Source organism: Canis lupus, chromosome 27, assembly GCF_048164855.1.
Source record: "Canis lupus baileyi chromosome 27, mCanLup2.hap1, whole genome shotgun sequence".
Lineage (NCBI taxonomy): Eukaryota > Metazoa > Chordata > Mammalia > Carnivora > Canidae > Canis > Canis lupus.
In genome coordinates, this window is record NC_132864.1 from 33160711 (window position 1) to 33177317 (window position 16607).

The 16607-nt window shown below is 47.2% G+C and overlaps 1 pseudogene; it reads left to right on the top strand.

Annotated features, from left to right (window-relative positions):
- The first annotated feature begins 5039 nt into the window (after window positions 1–5039).
- LOC140619011 (large ribosomal subunit protein uL30 pseudogene) overlaps window positions 5040–16607 on the top strand; it is a 42013-nt pseudogene continuing 30445 nt past the window's right edge.

Below are 16607 nucleotides of genomic sequence, written 5' to 3' on the forward strand. Positions count from 1 at the left end.
AGTTGGAGTCAGTCCCCAGGGAGGAGCCACAGCAGGAGATTCTGAGCCATTTGGGGCCACGAGGTGAACCTTCAAGAAGGTTGGGTGTGACCTGAGTATTGTCAAATATTTAAACCAATTAATAACCAAAGTTAAGACATACCCAGATAATTATACACTTATACTTGGTGACTTCAATCTAGCTCTTTCTATACTTGATAGGTCTTCTAAGCGCAACATGTCCAAAGAAATAAGAGCTTTAAATGATACACTGGACCAGATGAAATTCCCAGATATTTACAGAACTTTATATCCAATTGCAACTGAATGCACATTCTTCTCAAGTGCACATGGAACTTTCTCCAGAAAAAACCACAGACTGGCTCACAAATCAGGTCTTAACTGATACCAAAAGATTGGGATCACCCCCTGCGTATTCTCAGACCATAATACCTTGAAATTAGAACTAAATCAGAACAAGAAGTTTGGAAGGGTTTCAAACACGTGGAGGTTAAGAAAAAGGGTCAACCTTTTAAAAGATGAAAGGGTCAACCAGGAAATTAAGGAAGAATAAAAAAGATTCGTGGAAACCAATGAGAATGAAGATGCAAACATTTAAAATCTTTGGGATACAGCAAAAGCAGACCTGAAGGGGAATACATCACAATACAAGCATCCATCCAAAAACTGAAAGAAATCAAATACAAAAGTTAATCTTGAACCTAAAGGAGCTAGCGAAAAACCAGCAAATAGATCCTACACACAGCAGAAGAAGAGAGTTAATAAAGATTCGAGCACAACTCAATGAAATCGACACTAGAAGAACTGTGGAACAGATCAACAAAACCAGGAGTTGGTTCTTTGAAAGAATTAATAAGATAGATAAACCATTAGTCAGCCTTATTAAAAAGAAGAAAGAGTAGACTCAAATTAATAAAATCATGAATGAGGAAGGAGAGATCACTACCAACTCCAAGGAAATACAAATGATTTTAAAAACATATTATGAACAGATATACAAAAAATAGGCAATCTAGAAGAAATGGAAGCATTTCAGGAAAAACACAAACTACCAAAACTGGAACAGGAATAAATAGAAAACCTGAACAGGCCAATAACCAGGGAAGAAATTGAAGCAGTCATCAAAAACCTCCAAAAAACACATAAGTCCAGGGCCAGATGGCTTCCCTGGGGAATTCTATCAAACGTTTAAAGAAGAAAATATACCTATTGTACTAAAGCTGTTTGGAAAGATAGAAAGAGATGGAATACTTAAAAAGTCATTCGATGAGGCCAGCATCACCTTAATTCCAAAACCAGACAAAGACCCCACCAATAAGGTGAATTATAGACCAATATCCCTGATTAACATGGATGCAAAAATTCTCAACTAGATACTTGCCAATAGGATACAACAATACAGATACTGAGAGGGGCACTTGAAGGGTTGAGCACTGGGTGTTTTTCTATATGTTGGCAAATTTAACACCAATAAAATATAAATTTATAAAAAAGAAAAGGATACAACAATACATTAAGAAGATTATTCACCATGTCCAAGTTGGATTTAAACCCGAGGTGCAAGGCCGGTTCAACACTCATAAAACAATCAGTGTGATTAATTATATCAGCAAGAGAAAAAACAAGAACCATATGATCCTCTCAGGAGAAAAGAGAAAGCATGTGACAAAATACAGCACCCATTCCTGATCAAAACTCTTCAGAGTGTAGGGATAGACGGAACATTCCTCAACATCTTAAAAGCCATCTACGAAAAAAAAAAAAAAGCCATCTATGAAAAGCCGACAGCAAATATCATTCTCAATGGGGAAGCACTGGGAGCCTTTCCCCTAAGATCAGGAACGAGACAGGGATGTCCACTATCACCACTGCTGTTCAGCATTAATACTAGAAGTCCTAGCCTCAGCAGTCAGACAACAAAAAGATATAAAATGCATGCAAATTGGCAAAGAAGTCAAATTCTCCCTCTTCGCTGATGACATGATACACTATATGGAAAACCCAAAAGACTCCACCCCAAGATTCCTAGAACTCTTACAGCAATTTGGCAGTGTGGCAGGATACAAAATCAATGCCCAGAAGTCAATGGCATTTCTATACACTAACAACGAGACTGAAGAAATAGAAATGAAGGAGTCAATCCCATTTACAATTGCACCCAAAACCATAAGATACCTAGTAATAAACCTAACCAAAGAGGTAAAGGATCTATACCCTAAAAACTACAGAACACTTCTGAAAGAAATGGAGGAAGACACAAAGTCTTGGAAAAGTATTCCATGCTCATGGATTGGAAGAATTGATATTGTGAAAATGTCCATGCTACCCAGAGCAATTTACACATTTAATGTAATCTGTATGAAAATACCATGGGTGGTAGGATGCAGTGACTGGGTAACAGGAACTGAGGGGGGCACTTGATGGGATGAGCACTGGGTGTTATGCACTAACCTAACATACCAAATTGTTGGCAAAATGAAGTCCAATTAAGAAAAAAAGAATTTTGTGAAATCATGCAAGAACTTACTGCGGCCATGTTCAAACAGGGTGTTGCCTGTGTTCTCCTCTAGGATTTTGATGGAATCTTGTCTCACATTTATATCTCTCATCCATTTTGAGTTTATCTTTGTGTATGGCATAATACAATGGTCCAGTTTCATACTTCTGCGTGTGGATGTCCATTCTCCCAGCACCATTTATCAAAGAGAGTGTCTATTTTTCCAGAGGATAGTCATTCCTACTTTGTCGAAGATTAGTTGACCATAAATTTGAGGATCCACTTCTGGATTCTCTATTCCATTCCATGAATCTATGTGTCTGTTTTCATGCCAACCACACTGTTTTGATGACCACAGCTTTGCAGTACAACATGGAATTCTTGCAGGATACATCCATAGCAAGAGAAACAAAAGCAAAATGAACTATTGGGACTTCATCAAGATAAAAAGCTTTTGCACAGCAAAGGATACAGTCAACAAAACTCAAAGACAACCTACAGAATGGGAGAAGATATTTGCAAATGACAAATCACATAAAGTGCTAGTATCCAAGATCTATAAAGAGCTTATTAAACTCAACATCAAAGAAACAACAATCCAATCATGAAATGGGCAAAAGACATGAACAGAAATCTCATGGAGGAAGACATAGACATGGCCAACAAGCACATGAGGAAATGCTCCACATCACTTGCCATCAGGGAATACAAATCAAAACCACAATGAGATACCACCTCACACCAGTGAGAATGGGGAAAATTAACAAGGCAGGAAACCACAAATGTTGGAGAGGATGTGGAGAAAGGGGAACACTTCTGCAATGTTGGTGGGAATGTGAACTGGTGCAGCCACTCTGGAAAACTGTGTGGAGGTTCCTCAAAGAATTAAAAATTGACCTGCTGTACGACCCAGCAACTGCACTGCTGGGGTTTTACCACAGCAATATATGTGAAAAAAATTAGGTTTGTCCAAAAAGAAAAGACTCTGTACAGGGAGAAATGAATGATGGAGACAATGATTGAGGGTCTGAATATATCCCTAAAGTGTAGACTCTATCTAACACAATATGGCCTGATGTGAGCCATATTAGTGCTCATCTGTGAACACACTGTGCTTCTCGGATTTGTCACTGATACAGCAAATATTTTGGTACAAAACGAACAAGGGAAATATCAAAAAAAGAGACAGAACATGAAAGACTCCTAAATCTGGGAAATGAACTAGGGGTGGTGGAGGGGAGGTGGGCGGGGGGTGGGGGTGACTGGGTGACAGGCACTGAAGTGGGCACTTGACGGGACGAACATTGGGTGTTATTGTATATGTTGTCAAATTGAACAACAATAAAAAATTAATTTATAAAAAAAAGAACAAGGGTAATGGATTGGGAGGTGGGTGGGGAATGGGATGACTGGGTGACAGGCAATGAGGGGGGCACTTGACGGATGAACACTGGATGTTATAATATATGTTGGCAAACTAACTCCAATAAAAAATACATGAAAATAAACAAAAACGGGAGGTTAAAATGCAAATACATTTCTGTGAGAACATGTGGAACTCATGCTTTTAATGGGCAAGAGATGGAACCCATTCTGAGAGTCAGACCTGGACATGTCAATGGAGAGGGAACTGGTGAGCCCTGGAAACCAGCTGGGCTCTCAGGGATTTGGGCGTTACTGAGGTATGTGCCCTGTGACCAGGAGGGGGCGCTGAGGGACTGTCCTGTGGTCCTACAGGGCTGCTCAGTGAGGACCCTTCTTCACTCAGGGTGCCTGGGCCTGAGAACTGGGTTCTGAGCTCCCTGATGGGGACTCAGATTCTGTGTCCCCTCTGGCCTGGCAGTCTCCTCTGGGGACCTGTGTGTGGTCTCAGCAGGTGCCTCCCCCCAGGGCTCGCCCCGGGGCTGAAGCCACCTCCATCCTCCTCAGTGTGTGGTGTGAGCAGAGCTCCAGGATCAGGGCCCAGGGAGGGGCTAGGCAGTCAATGGGTAGAGCCCATGTGCATGGACAGCACCTCCTGTGGCAGAGGGGGAGGAGAAGAGGAGGCCTGGGGCAGCCCAGCCCATGGAGGGGACCACGGACTGTGTCACCCTGGCCTAGGATCTTTAATGTTCATTCTACTCTGTCAGTGCACAGGTCAGAACTGACCTCAGGGGCACAGAGCCACTGTCAGCCTACGTCAGCTGGTCTAGTTTAGAGGTTTGAGGAAATTCAGTCTGGCCCCTGATCCATCACCCATGAATGTGTCTGCAGGTTCCCCGTCCCAGCCTCTGCTGACCCAGCCACCCTCCCTCTCTGCATCCCTGGGAACAACACCCAGAGTCACCTGCACCCTGAGCAACAACTGCAGTGGTGGCCATACGCTGGTTCCAGCAGCCAGGAAGCCTCCTGAATACCTACTGATGGTCTACTGAGACTTACCAGGGCCCCCGGGGCCCCAGCTGCTTCTCTGGCTCCAAGGACACCTTGGCCAATGCAGGACTCCTGCTCATCTCTGGGCTGTAGCCTGAGGATGAGGCTGACTGTCACTGTGCTACAGACCATGGCAGTGGGAGCAGCTCCCGATACTCACAGCGTCTCAGATAAGGAGGACGTGAGACAAAGACCTCTGGACACACAGACATGATCTGGAGCTACTTCTCAGAGAATATTACCTGGAGATACATGCAGGAGCACATATCTGTAGGAATGTCTGGATTCTTCGGTTTTTTTAAAATAGTTATTTATTTATTTATTTATTTATTTAGTTATTTACTTTATTTATTTAATCATTTATTTATTTATGAGCAGCAGGAGAGAGACAGAGACATAGGCAGAGGGAGAAGCAGGCTCCCTGCCCAGAGCCGGATGGGGGGCATGATCCCAGAACTCCAGGTTCATGCCCTGAGTCAAAGACAGACGCTTAACCACTGAGCAACCCAAGAGTTCTTTACACTGAGAAATGAGAGTGTAGCTTAAAGTCTATGCCACAGTCATGGGAGACCACATGCGGGGAGACTTGTCCAGATCATAGGAGGAGAGTGGACAGAGCTCTGGAGACAGGACCTGAGTCCTATAGCCAACTGATCCCCATGTCATGCAGGGTGAGGTGGCCTCAGGATGCCAGAAGGCAGTTGAGGCTTATTTCTTAGGGCTCAGGCTGGATCAGAGCTGGGAAGACCACCTGGCACTGACTGTGGCTTCTGCTCAGGGCTCACAGCTGGGACCTCCCTAACCACATCCCAGCCCCACATAGCCCCTCCCCTGCCCACCACCTGGCAACCTCAGGCAGTGCGACCTGACCCAGGGCCAGGGAGGGGTCAGAGAGCTGGGGTCTCATTTGCATGGGAGGGCCCCTCCCTCTCTCAGAGGATGAAGATGGGGAGAGATGACGGGAGGCTCTGCTCAGCAGAGGGGCCACTGAAGAGAGAATCAGTGATGACCTCCACCATGGGTTGGTCCCCTCTCCTTCTCACCCTCCTTGCTCATTGCACAGGTGACTGGATGTGGGACAAGGGGAGGGGCCCTGGGAGGACATGTGGGGTCCAGACTCCAGCATCACCCTGTCTATTTCTCTCCTTCTTGCAGGCTCCTGGGCCCAGTCTGTGCTGACTCAGCCGGCCTCAGTGTCTGGGTCCCTGGGCCAGAGGGTCACCATCTCCTGCACTGGAAGCAGCTCCAACATCGGTGGATATAGTGTAGGCTGGTACCAGCAGCTCCCGGGAACAGGCCCCAGAACTGTCATCTATGGTAGTAGTAGCCGACCCTCGGGGGTCCCCGATCGATTCTCTGGCTCCAAGTCAGGCAGCACAGTCACCCTGACTATCTCTGGGCTCCAGGCTGAGGACGAGGCTGATTATTACTGCTCTACATGGGACAGCAGTCTCAAAGCTCCCACAGTGCTCCAGGGCTGTGGGTAAGTGAGACAAAAACCTACTTACCCAACTGCAAAGTGAGTGAGCGCCCCAGCCGCTTCCTGTTTACACTACCCCTGGGTTTCTGCTGATTCTTCAGTTGATGCCCTGAGCCCAGATGCATTTTGGGGACCTCCCGGGAATGGCACTTGCTTCATCATCTCTGACCTCAGAGTCACTCAGAGTAGCCCATTGTGCACAGAGGGTGTCAAAGGAAAGAGACAGTTTTGTCCTCATGATCAGGAACAGGTTCTTTTAGGCTAGTGTACATTCACTTGGCATCTTCTTATTTCTCAGTAAAAGAAATACTCAGGTCATGAAGCTATCATGGCCCTTCAGCCCCATCTCTGTTCTGCTGATGCACATGTCAGCTCTTTTTGCAGCTGGGATCATTATTGCCTTAGCTTCAAGCAGAGGATGATTTCTAATTATTTGATGATTGCATGGAATACATAAATCAATGCCACACTCAGAAATATAAAAGGAAAAAAAAAGAAATATAAAAGGTAGAAAAAAAACTTTGTAGAGAAAAATCCCCACGTGAATGTTTATGGAAACTTTATTCATAATCAACAAAATTCAAAGCAATTATAAACCTGCACACTTTTTTATACCAGATTTTTATAAAATGACCAGACTTGAGGTCACGAAGATTTACTCCAACCTGATGTATAGTCATAGAGGGTGATAATAGTCAACATTTAAAGAAGTAATTTTATAAGTTCAAAACATGCATGAATATTAACTGCCCATTTCTTCAGGATGAATAACATATAAAAGGCTAAATTCCACATCATGGGAATATCATTGTATTTTGGAAGAGATGGGAATCTAGAGATGGTAAGGAGGCCAGGGACTGACAGCAGGTGGAGGAAGGAGGAGGGTGAGTGTGTGACGTGACTGTATTCGTGGTGATTTCACTCTCTTACACGGCACTGTGAAGGTGGCCGAACCACACTGCTGTGCTGTCACAGCTCAGTGAACTGTACCCCAGAGCCACAGCACCGACATGCAGGCAGAGAATGTCTTCTAGGAGTCTGGGTTCCATGACGGAGCTCACAGGGGAATATCATCCCATCCGTTTCCCCAAGGAGGTGTGACCCCTTGTCCCTAAAGGGGGAGGGCAGGAAGGTGGGCACCTGAGGGAGATTGAACAGGAAGCTTGAAAAGGGAGCAAAGAAACTGCACATGAGCCCCTTAGGATGACAGAGTGTGACCCCTGGGCTGAGGACTCAGTCCTTGTCATGTGTCCGGGCCAGGCCTGGAATTGAACCGTGACATCCACAGTCACAGATGATGGGAGACATCATTGTCCCTTCAGGAACAGAAGGTCCTGTGTTGTGAGGGTCTCGACCTCTCCATAGCCAGTGTGGAGATCGGACCTGCCCTTATGGTTCTGGAGACAATTGCCCTAGGTCCTTCAGGTACAACACAGGATAGTTTGAAAACTAAAGGTTGATTATTTATAAACCTGTAAATTATAGCACACACCTGGGGCCACAGACAGAGGTCATCATAGAGACAGAGCGAGCCTGTGGCCTCCCCACCAGGAGTGTGGACAGAGGCTCAGCTGACAGAGAAGGAGCTGGGGTGAGAGACAGAGATAGAGAGAGACAGAGAGGGACCAGGCCTCGAGGACCCACCTTGGAGTCCATGGGGCAGCATCCCTGATGTCTTTGTCCATGTGCTCCCTGCCCTGTGGATGGTCCTGACCGTGAGCCTCACTCTGATCCTGGAGAAGCAGTGGAGCAGTGGGGACAGTTGGAGACAGTCGCCAGGGAGGAGCCACAGCAGTGGGTTCTGAGCCATTTGGGTTCATGAGGTGCAGCCTCAGGAAGGCTGGGTGTGACCTGGATGTGGCCTGTCCTCCATAAACAAGGGGTAGGGACCCACAGCACTGGAGGCAGAGGGCTCTGCTCTGGAATCCTCTTCCTTCATCTCAGCCAGTGTGGAGCAGGACTGGCACAGCAGGAGACTGGGATGCTGGCAGCTGGGAAGGCAGCCCCTGCCTGAGTCTGGGCCCAGGTGCCACATGCTGTCAGCCCCAGATCCCCTGAGCTCTGAGGGGTCCTCCCAGGCCCTTCCCATTACAGGAACCAGCTCCCTGATGGGCTGTCACCTCCCTCTGGGGGCTGAAAGGTTGAGAAAGAGCCCCCAGCTCTGCCTCCCTGTGGCTGGGATCTTGGGGATGTGCAGCTCAAGGCAGAGGTTGGGGTTCTTCTCCACCCCACTTCTCCATGACGCCCATGTCCCGGGCACTGCAGCCTGACCTTGGACATTCAGCTATGTTCCTACATGACTCCTCGTCCCCCTGGGTTGTAAAGGTCTGCAAAGCCCCCAACACATGGTCACTGACCTCAGCCCTCCTGGAACATATTTATGGGGGAGACTAAGAGGGTCATGGGTCACGTCATTGATACCCGGCTCACCCCTGGGGACCTGGAGTAGAGGGGAGGACTAACATTGCTACACACTGCAGGGACACTGCAGGGAAGCCCCTGGAGCCAGCCTGGACTGAGGGACGCTGCCTCCTGGATTCCTGTCCCCTGTCCTGCACCCAGGGAAGGGGTTCAAGGTACCATCCCAGGCTCCTGTCCCCTTACACAGACACCCAAGATCCTGCTCACTAGGGCTGCACACCTGCCTCAGGCTGTGGGCACTGATCCTGACGCTCAAGTTCAGGGTCTCCCACTTCTGAGCTAGGAATTCAGTATTTGTGCTCCTTCCCCAGATTCTACTCCTTCATACACAGAGAAGCCTCTCCATACCTGAGTCTCCCCTGTAGTGACAGCAGCACCCTCTCAGGGGCTCCTCATAGCAGAGACCCCAGTTCACACAGTCCTCTTCCCCCTTCTCTCCCCACCTTCTCCTGGGACCACAGCCACCAGTATCCCCTCCTGCTGTGTTTCTGCTTCAGGTGCTCTGCCCTGACAACTTGGTATCTTCAGTCCTGCCCTGTTCTGTCCCCCTCCTATCCCCCGGTGCCACAGGTTCACCAGGTGGTGATGCTTCTGTTAAATCACAGCCTCCAATCTTGGATTGAAGATCTTTATGCATTGTTTTATTTTTTTTCTTCCTTGACTCTGTGCAGAACATTGCCATTCCTCTCTTGAGATGAATATGAAAGGCCCTCATCTGAGGAGCTCCCTAAATGTTCCATGAATTAGGATAGGCTCAGTCTTTTGCATGATTTATGTTTTGTAGACATTCCCCCTCTCACAGGAGTGCTTATTTTGTGATGACTCTTCCCTCCATGTGGGAAGCTCTCAAATCACAGCCTCTGTATCCATGTTCTCTATAGCAGACCATGCAGGGTCCTCCATCCAGTCCTTCAGGTCACTGGTGAGTGCTGGGGTCACAGCTCTGGATGTCACCTTCAGGACCCTGAGGACCCTGAAAGGGACATGTAATCAGCAAGGGGCACTGTGCATACCCTGGGCCTTACAGGGGAACCCTCCCAACTAGAGGAGCCCCCTTAGCCTCAGAGCTGGGTAGAGGCTGAGCTGCACCCTGCCCCCCTGGTGAGACCCAGCAGCCTGGTGCCCTCAGGGCCTGGCAGAGGATCCTGGGCATGGTCCTGAGGGGTAGCCACAGATGTTCCTTCTACCCTTCCTATGTCCACTCTCAGCAGTCCCTGCCTTCAGCATCCTCTGTCCCCTGTTTTTCTGAATCACTGACCAGATAGAGTCTGAGAGAGACTGGAAGGGGTGACAATTTGCCTAAAGAGCACTGTCATTTGCCTGGAGACTGTAGGGAGAATTAGACAAGCCTAACAGAGCACAGCTCCATTCTTGGGACAGGGGATTTGTCAACATGGCATGGACTCCTCTCCTCCTCCGGTTCTTGTCTTTCTGCCCAGGTAGGGACATCATCTGTCTTCTGAGAGAGTTTCCCCAATATTATCATCCCCTGGAAACTCCCACCAAAAATGCCCCACCTCCTGGGAGTTTGTGTATCTACAGTTTCCCTGTCCCAGCCAGGGCTGGCCCAGCTGCCCTCCCTCTCTGCATCTCCAGGAACAACAGCCAGACTCACATGAACCATGAACAGTGGCTTCATTCTTGGCGGCTGCTACATATACTTGTTCCAACAGAAACCAGGGAACCCCCACTCCCCGTATTGCCTGAGGTTCTACTCAGACTCAGATAAGCACCAGGGCTCAACATCCCCAGCCCTGCTCTGGATCTGAAGACACCTCAGCTGAAGCAGAGCCTCTGCTCATCTCTGGATGTCCAGCGTGAGGACAAGGTTGATTCTTACTGTACAATCTGGCACAGTGGTCCTGGTCACAGGGACACACACAGAGGAGGACATGGAACAAATCCTCAGCCTGCCTATGGCCTTGGACTCTGTCTGTCTCCCAATTTAAGATAACTTGAATACACACTAATTTTACTGGAAGTAGATTCTGGATCACAATATACTACCTCCTACATTTCTATTTACACATTTCTGAAGACACAGAAGAAATAAAAACTGAGAAGAAATAGATACAGAAATATTATTAGTGATCCAAATTGAAAACTTAGCCTCGGTGTCCATTGAAAGATGAATGGATAAAGAAGATGTGGTTTATGTATTCAATGGAATATTACTCAGCCATTAGAAACGACTAATGCCCACCATTTGCTTCGATGTGGATGGACTGAAGGGTATTATGCTGAGTGAATTAAGTCAAATGGAGGATAAACATCATGTCTCATTCATTTGGGGATTATAAAATAGTAAAAGGGATTATAGGGGACAGGAGAGAAAATAAGTGGGAAATATCAGAGAGGGAGACAGAACATGAGAGACTCCTAACTCTGGGATATGAAAAAGGGGTGGTGGAAAGGGAGGTGGTCGGGGGTGGGGGTGACTGGGTGATGGGCACTGATGGGGGAACTTGATGTGATGAGCACTGAGAGTTATGGTATATGTTGGCAAATCGAACTCCAATATAAAAATATAAAATAAAAGAAAAATTAGATCCTGTTGTTACAGTGGTCCTTTTCTCTTCCCATAGAACGTCTACTTTTATAAATTTAATATTCAAAAAAATTTAATGTTCAGAACAAAGGTACCATCCAAGCAATTTGAAAGTCCTTCTCAGGGTGGACTCTGCCCTTCCAGCTGTCAGAGCAGAAACCTCCTCTTCTCTCCCAGGCCTCTGCTCTCAGTACAGGCCAAGGCTCACTGCATCCCAGGTATGAAGCACTAGGCTGTGGGGATGCTGGGTGAGAACCAGGCCCAAGAGGAATTCCTGGCCCATAGCTGTGGACTTGACCCTCAGTTGTGACACACGGTTGTGGTTAGGAATGGGGGATTTGAGGTCCTGAAATGTTGTAAAAACCCTGAGCCTGCTCCAGGGACACTGGGTGAAGCAGTCCTGTGGATGTGTCTTCCTATAGCTGACACCACTCAGGACCATGGGCATCTCGGATGGCCTGCTTGTGGCATCCTGTCCGTGGGAACCCAGTGGAGCTTTGCAATAGTCCTGGGTGGAGGGGGATGGCTTGGATGTCTAAGGGGGAGAAATCTGAGTATTTGCTGCAAATCCCTTTGCCTGTGAAGCTGTTGTCAGCCTCAAATGTAGAATTCACCTTTTGTGGAGGGAAGAGCAGCAAAATGGAAATTAATATAGTAGGAGCTCTTTGGGAGATGCCCTGAGTTGTGAGCTAGCACAGCCTTGCAGCTACTGCCTGACTTTCCTCCATGGACTTTGTCAGCTTGTCCTCCTTGACAAGATACTCACAGGGTCTCAGATAAGGAGGAAGTGAGACAAATCTCTGGACCCAAGGATCTTGTCTCTGAACCCCCATTCAAGGAGAAACTTATCTGGAGAGACTGAGCAAGGTGATCTCTCCTGCACGATGATAATGCTTCCACAGGAAACAGAAATATTCCAGTAATGCGCATAGACTGAGAGAAAATGGAGCATTCCAGGACACACAGACATACACATAAAAGAGCCCAAGGCACCTCGCCACTCAATGTGGAGAAGATGAACAGGAAGAAGCACCATGATCCAGCTGAACGTGCAGACTCCAAACATTCTTCCACACTCAGTTCTATCATCTCATTCTGTAGAGTGTGACCTTGTGTCACTACTGTTATATCCACTGGGGATACACTGACCATAACGCTGGTCCCAGACACAGTCTCCTTTCTCTGAAACTTCTCCACGGGAACTTGGACCAGATCCTGCAGGCTCTCCTCGACAACACCTCCTCTCTTCTCTTCTCCCCTCTGTTCCTCTGTCTTTGACTTTGGTCTCTCCCTCTGGCACTTCAGGTCTGAGCTATGTCTCCACATCAGGATTTCAGAGAAAACCAGAAATGATCTTGTTGTAGTTTCTACTCTCAAGGGTCCAACTCTTGGAGGAGAATGGTAAGAAAACGGAGTTGCAAGAAATCCCTCACATTCTCCTTCCTACTCTAAGACCTAGGCTCCATTTTTTTTACCCAGCACAAATAGTCAGTCTTAATATTTTTAGAGGTCTCTTTATTTTTATATATAGAGAGAGCATGCAGTGGGGAGCTGCGGCTGGGCAGAGGAGGAGGGAAGGAGGCTCAAGCAGACTCTGGACTCAGTGCAGAGCTCTGTGCAGGGCTCGGGCTCACTATCCTGGGATTAGGACATCAGCAAAAATAAGAGTTAATGTTCAATGAACTGCACCTCCTAGATGCACCCCCTACTCCATTCTATGTAATATGAAAGTAAAATTATTACATTTCCTGAAAAGTATGTGTTTATCTACTTTTAGGTATTTGCACGTGGGATGTAATGATTTTTACCTACTTCAGAATTATCTGATGCCCTCACTCATGGGGAATCCTGGAGGAATCCATAGACAAAGGTTTGCCTGCATATTTTAAGATAAGTCATTATTTTTCTTGTGCTCCAGATTTTCATTCAGAAGAATTCTGTGGACAGTAGATCCACCACAGAAACATTTTCTACCATAGAAACTTTCCCAGGCTGTAGCATTTTTTCACACACACAGACACAAAACTCTCAGCAGTATGTTTTCTCACTCCATGGTAGACACCAGGGGAACTCAGGGGACTTTGGGTGAGTCTGGGTTGTGGGGTAAGGAGGAGGCTGTGTCTCACCCCTGCCCTGTGCTCCATGACACCTGGAAGTTCTACAGATGTAGGTGTAGTGTCTGCAGAGATAAGGAATGGACAGATTTCTTGTCTCTCAACAAGTCCTAGACTGATGATTCAGTGGATTGTTAACATGCTTGCTCTCACAGCAGTCCTCTTGGTTAACATAATCATTTCAGATAAAAAATCTTTGAGATGCTTACCTCTAAATGTAAGTTCAAGACTTTGCATATTTAGAAGACCATCTCCATGGAGAACCGTCCCTCAGCATGTTTCAAAGTCTTTAGAGGGAGAAGGGTCACATAGCCTCATTCTTCATCTTGCATTCTCTCTCTCTCTCAATCTCTCTCTCTCTCTCTAATGGAAAGTTTTGTGTCCCAACAAAGGGCCACAGGACCTGTGAGCTCAGGGGCATAATTCCCCTCAGCACCAACTCTCTTCCAATCACATGTGGGATGTTTGACAGAATCTTCTGGGTCCAGGGGGCTTTGGGCAGGAGAAACCCATCGCTGTAGTCATGGGGGGTTAACCACTAATGTTCTATCCTGAACATGCTGGACACAAGTTGTAGAGACTCTAGCTGTGCCCAAACCAGAGAGTGGTCTGTCTCCAAATCCCTTTATCCAAGAAGCTCTGTCTGTTTGGTAATTTTGTCCCCATGTCCTCAGTGCTGTGCGCAACTCAGGGGAAGATAACTCTGGAAATCAGAGAAGCCTCATGTGAGGAGAGTCCCAGCATCCTGCATAGCATGGGCCATGTGTCCATGGGGATGTGTTATGCTCTGGACTGGATCCTGAACTCTAAGAGGAATTTGTATAAGAGATACCACCTTAGCCCTGAACAGGAACAGTCAAGGGAGCTGTGGACACCTCTTTCTGAAGATTCTCACTGGAGCAAATAGTGAGCCCCGAAGTAATGTGAGCTGGCATACAGGGACTGGCCTGGCCCGAATGCGGCCTTAATGCATGGAACAGTGAGCAAAGAGTTGGGGAAGCAGGGGATGTGGGCCCTGGTCACCTTGTCACACAGTGGTGCCTCTGGATCTGGACACCAGGGGGCATTCTGGTTCCATTTCTGAAGAGTCAGTGTGATCAGAGTTGGGACCTGCCCCTTGGCACTGCTTGTGTCCCCTGCTCAGAGATCGCAGCTGGGACCTCCCCACCCCCTGGCCTTACACAGCCCCTCCCTTGTCCATGCCCCTGTCATCTCCGGCAGAGGGACCTGACCCAAGGCCAGGTGGGTGTAAGAAACCTGGAATCTCATTTGCATGGATGGGCCTTCCCTCTCAGAGAGGATGAAGAAGGGAAGAGAGAGATTAGGGGAGGCTCTGCTCAGCTGTGGGACCACTGAAGGCAGGATCAGTGATGACCTCCACCATGGCCTGGTCCCCCCTCCTCCTCACCCTCCTCGCTCACTGCACAGGTGAGTGGATGTGGGGACAGGGGAAGGGACCCTAGGAGGACATGTGAGGTTCTGCTTCCTCTTCTTGTTTCCAAACCCCAGCATCATCCTCTTGTGTCTCTCCCCCCTTTTAGGGTCCTGGGCCCAGGCTTTGCTGACTCAGCCACCCTCAGTGTCTGAGGCCCTGGGATAGAGGGTCACCATCTCCTGCACTGGAAGCAGCACCAACTTCGGCAGTGGTTATGATGTACAATGGTACCAGCAGCTCCCAGGAAAGTCCCCTCAAACTATCATATATGGTAATAGCAATTGACCCTCGGGGGTCCCAGATCAATTCTCTGGCTCCAAGTCTCACAATTCAGCCACCCTGACCATCACTGGGCTCCAGACTGAGGACGAGGCTGATTATTACTGCCAGTCCTCTGATGACAACCTCGAAACGGTGTGGGGAGGAGTCTCCACCAGCTAGGACAGTGTGAGGATCCATTTCTGATGCAGGATGACATCTACCTCATGTTTCCGGGATATAGGATCAGCCCCTGCCAGGGGACTGTTGATCAGGAGTCCTAGCAATGCACATCTCTGCTTACTCTTGACTGACCTTGATGAAACTTCACCAGTGTCTGTTGATGTGGAGTTAAGTATTTTCTGTGTTCTTCAGGTCCCTTGTTTTCATAAGAATCTAATTCTTATTAAAGAATTAACAAAGAATTTATAAATCTAATTTGTCAGATTAACAGGAGAAAATCAAGTTTCATAGCCTACATAATGGGTATCCACACAGACGTGGAGAATTCCAAAGACAGTCAGGCACCATGACACTTATATGAGTGAAGGAGAAGGGCAGTAATCCGCTGACCAAAGAGGAGAAAGTGCATTAGAGGGAAGGTGAGAGTTGTTTGGAAAAAAAAGAGGTTGTCCTGCTGTGTATATAGATATCTTAGGTAAAGAGGGAGCCTGATAATAGCTCTCTTCCTGGTCCACGCTGGCAATTTGGGGGGATTATAGAGCTTTTCCTAAATCTGCTGAGTTTCATTTGTTTAAAGTAAAAATAATATTCATGCCAATGGGATCCAACTTGGGCAGCCTATCTTTAGCCAGTTCCCTCCCTTCTCTGAAATTTCCCAAAGATACATGTGTTAAAACTTGTGCTAGCAGATTGTTCATTTTGTGGACCCTCTCCTGACAATAGGCCAGTTTATTTAAACCCATTTCAGGAGAGGTTGATGGAGGTGCATTCTCAAAGTCAGGCTTGTGGTTCAAGAAATCAGGTATTAAACAAGAGGCAGTTGTATGGGGAAAAAAGGATGGTAAATGATCGAATGAAATTGTAAGTAGTTGTTGAGTTCTGAGGGTAACCAGCGGAGAAGGTTTCTTGATGTCAAGCTCATGTCGTCTTCAGGTAGAGTGACAGAAGGGTGTGACATTCTGACAGACTTTCCTGGTTTGTAGTTCAAATGTGTCTTGTGATCTCTGTCCCAGAGAGCCACTGGCATGAAGACCACCTGTACATGAGCCACTGTGGTGACTTTCCTGAAGGTTTTATCACTGGATGCACAGTTACCTTTCAGGACTTTAGGATATAGGACAGTTTGAATGCACTTCCAAAGGTGGGAGAAAAATCAACATGCTAGTTTTCAGACTTGTAGCCAGAGATTTTAGGAAGCTAGAGAAAATCAGGATCAAGTTCAGGTTATAATGAACAGGAATCGCATCAAGTATTTTCTC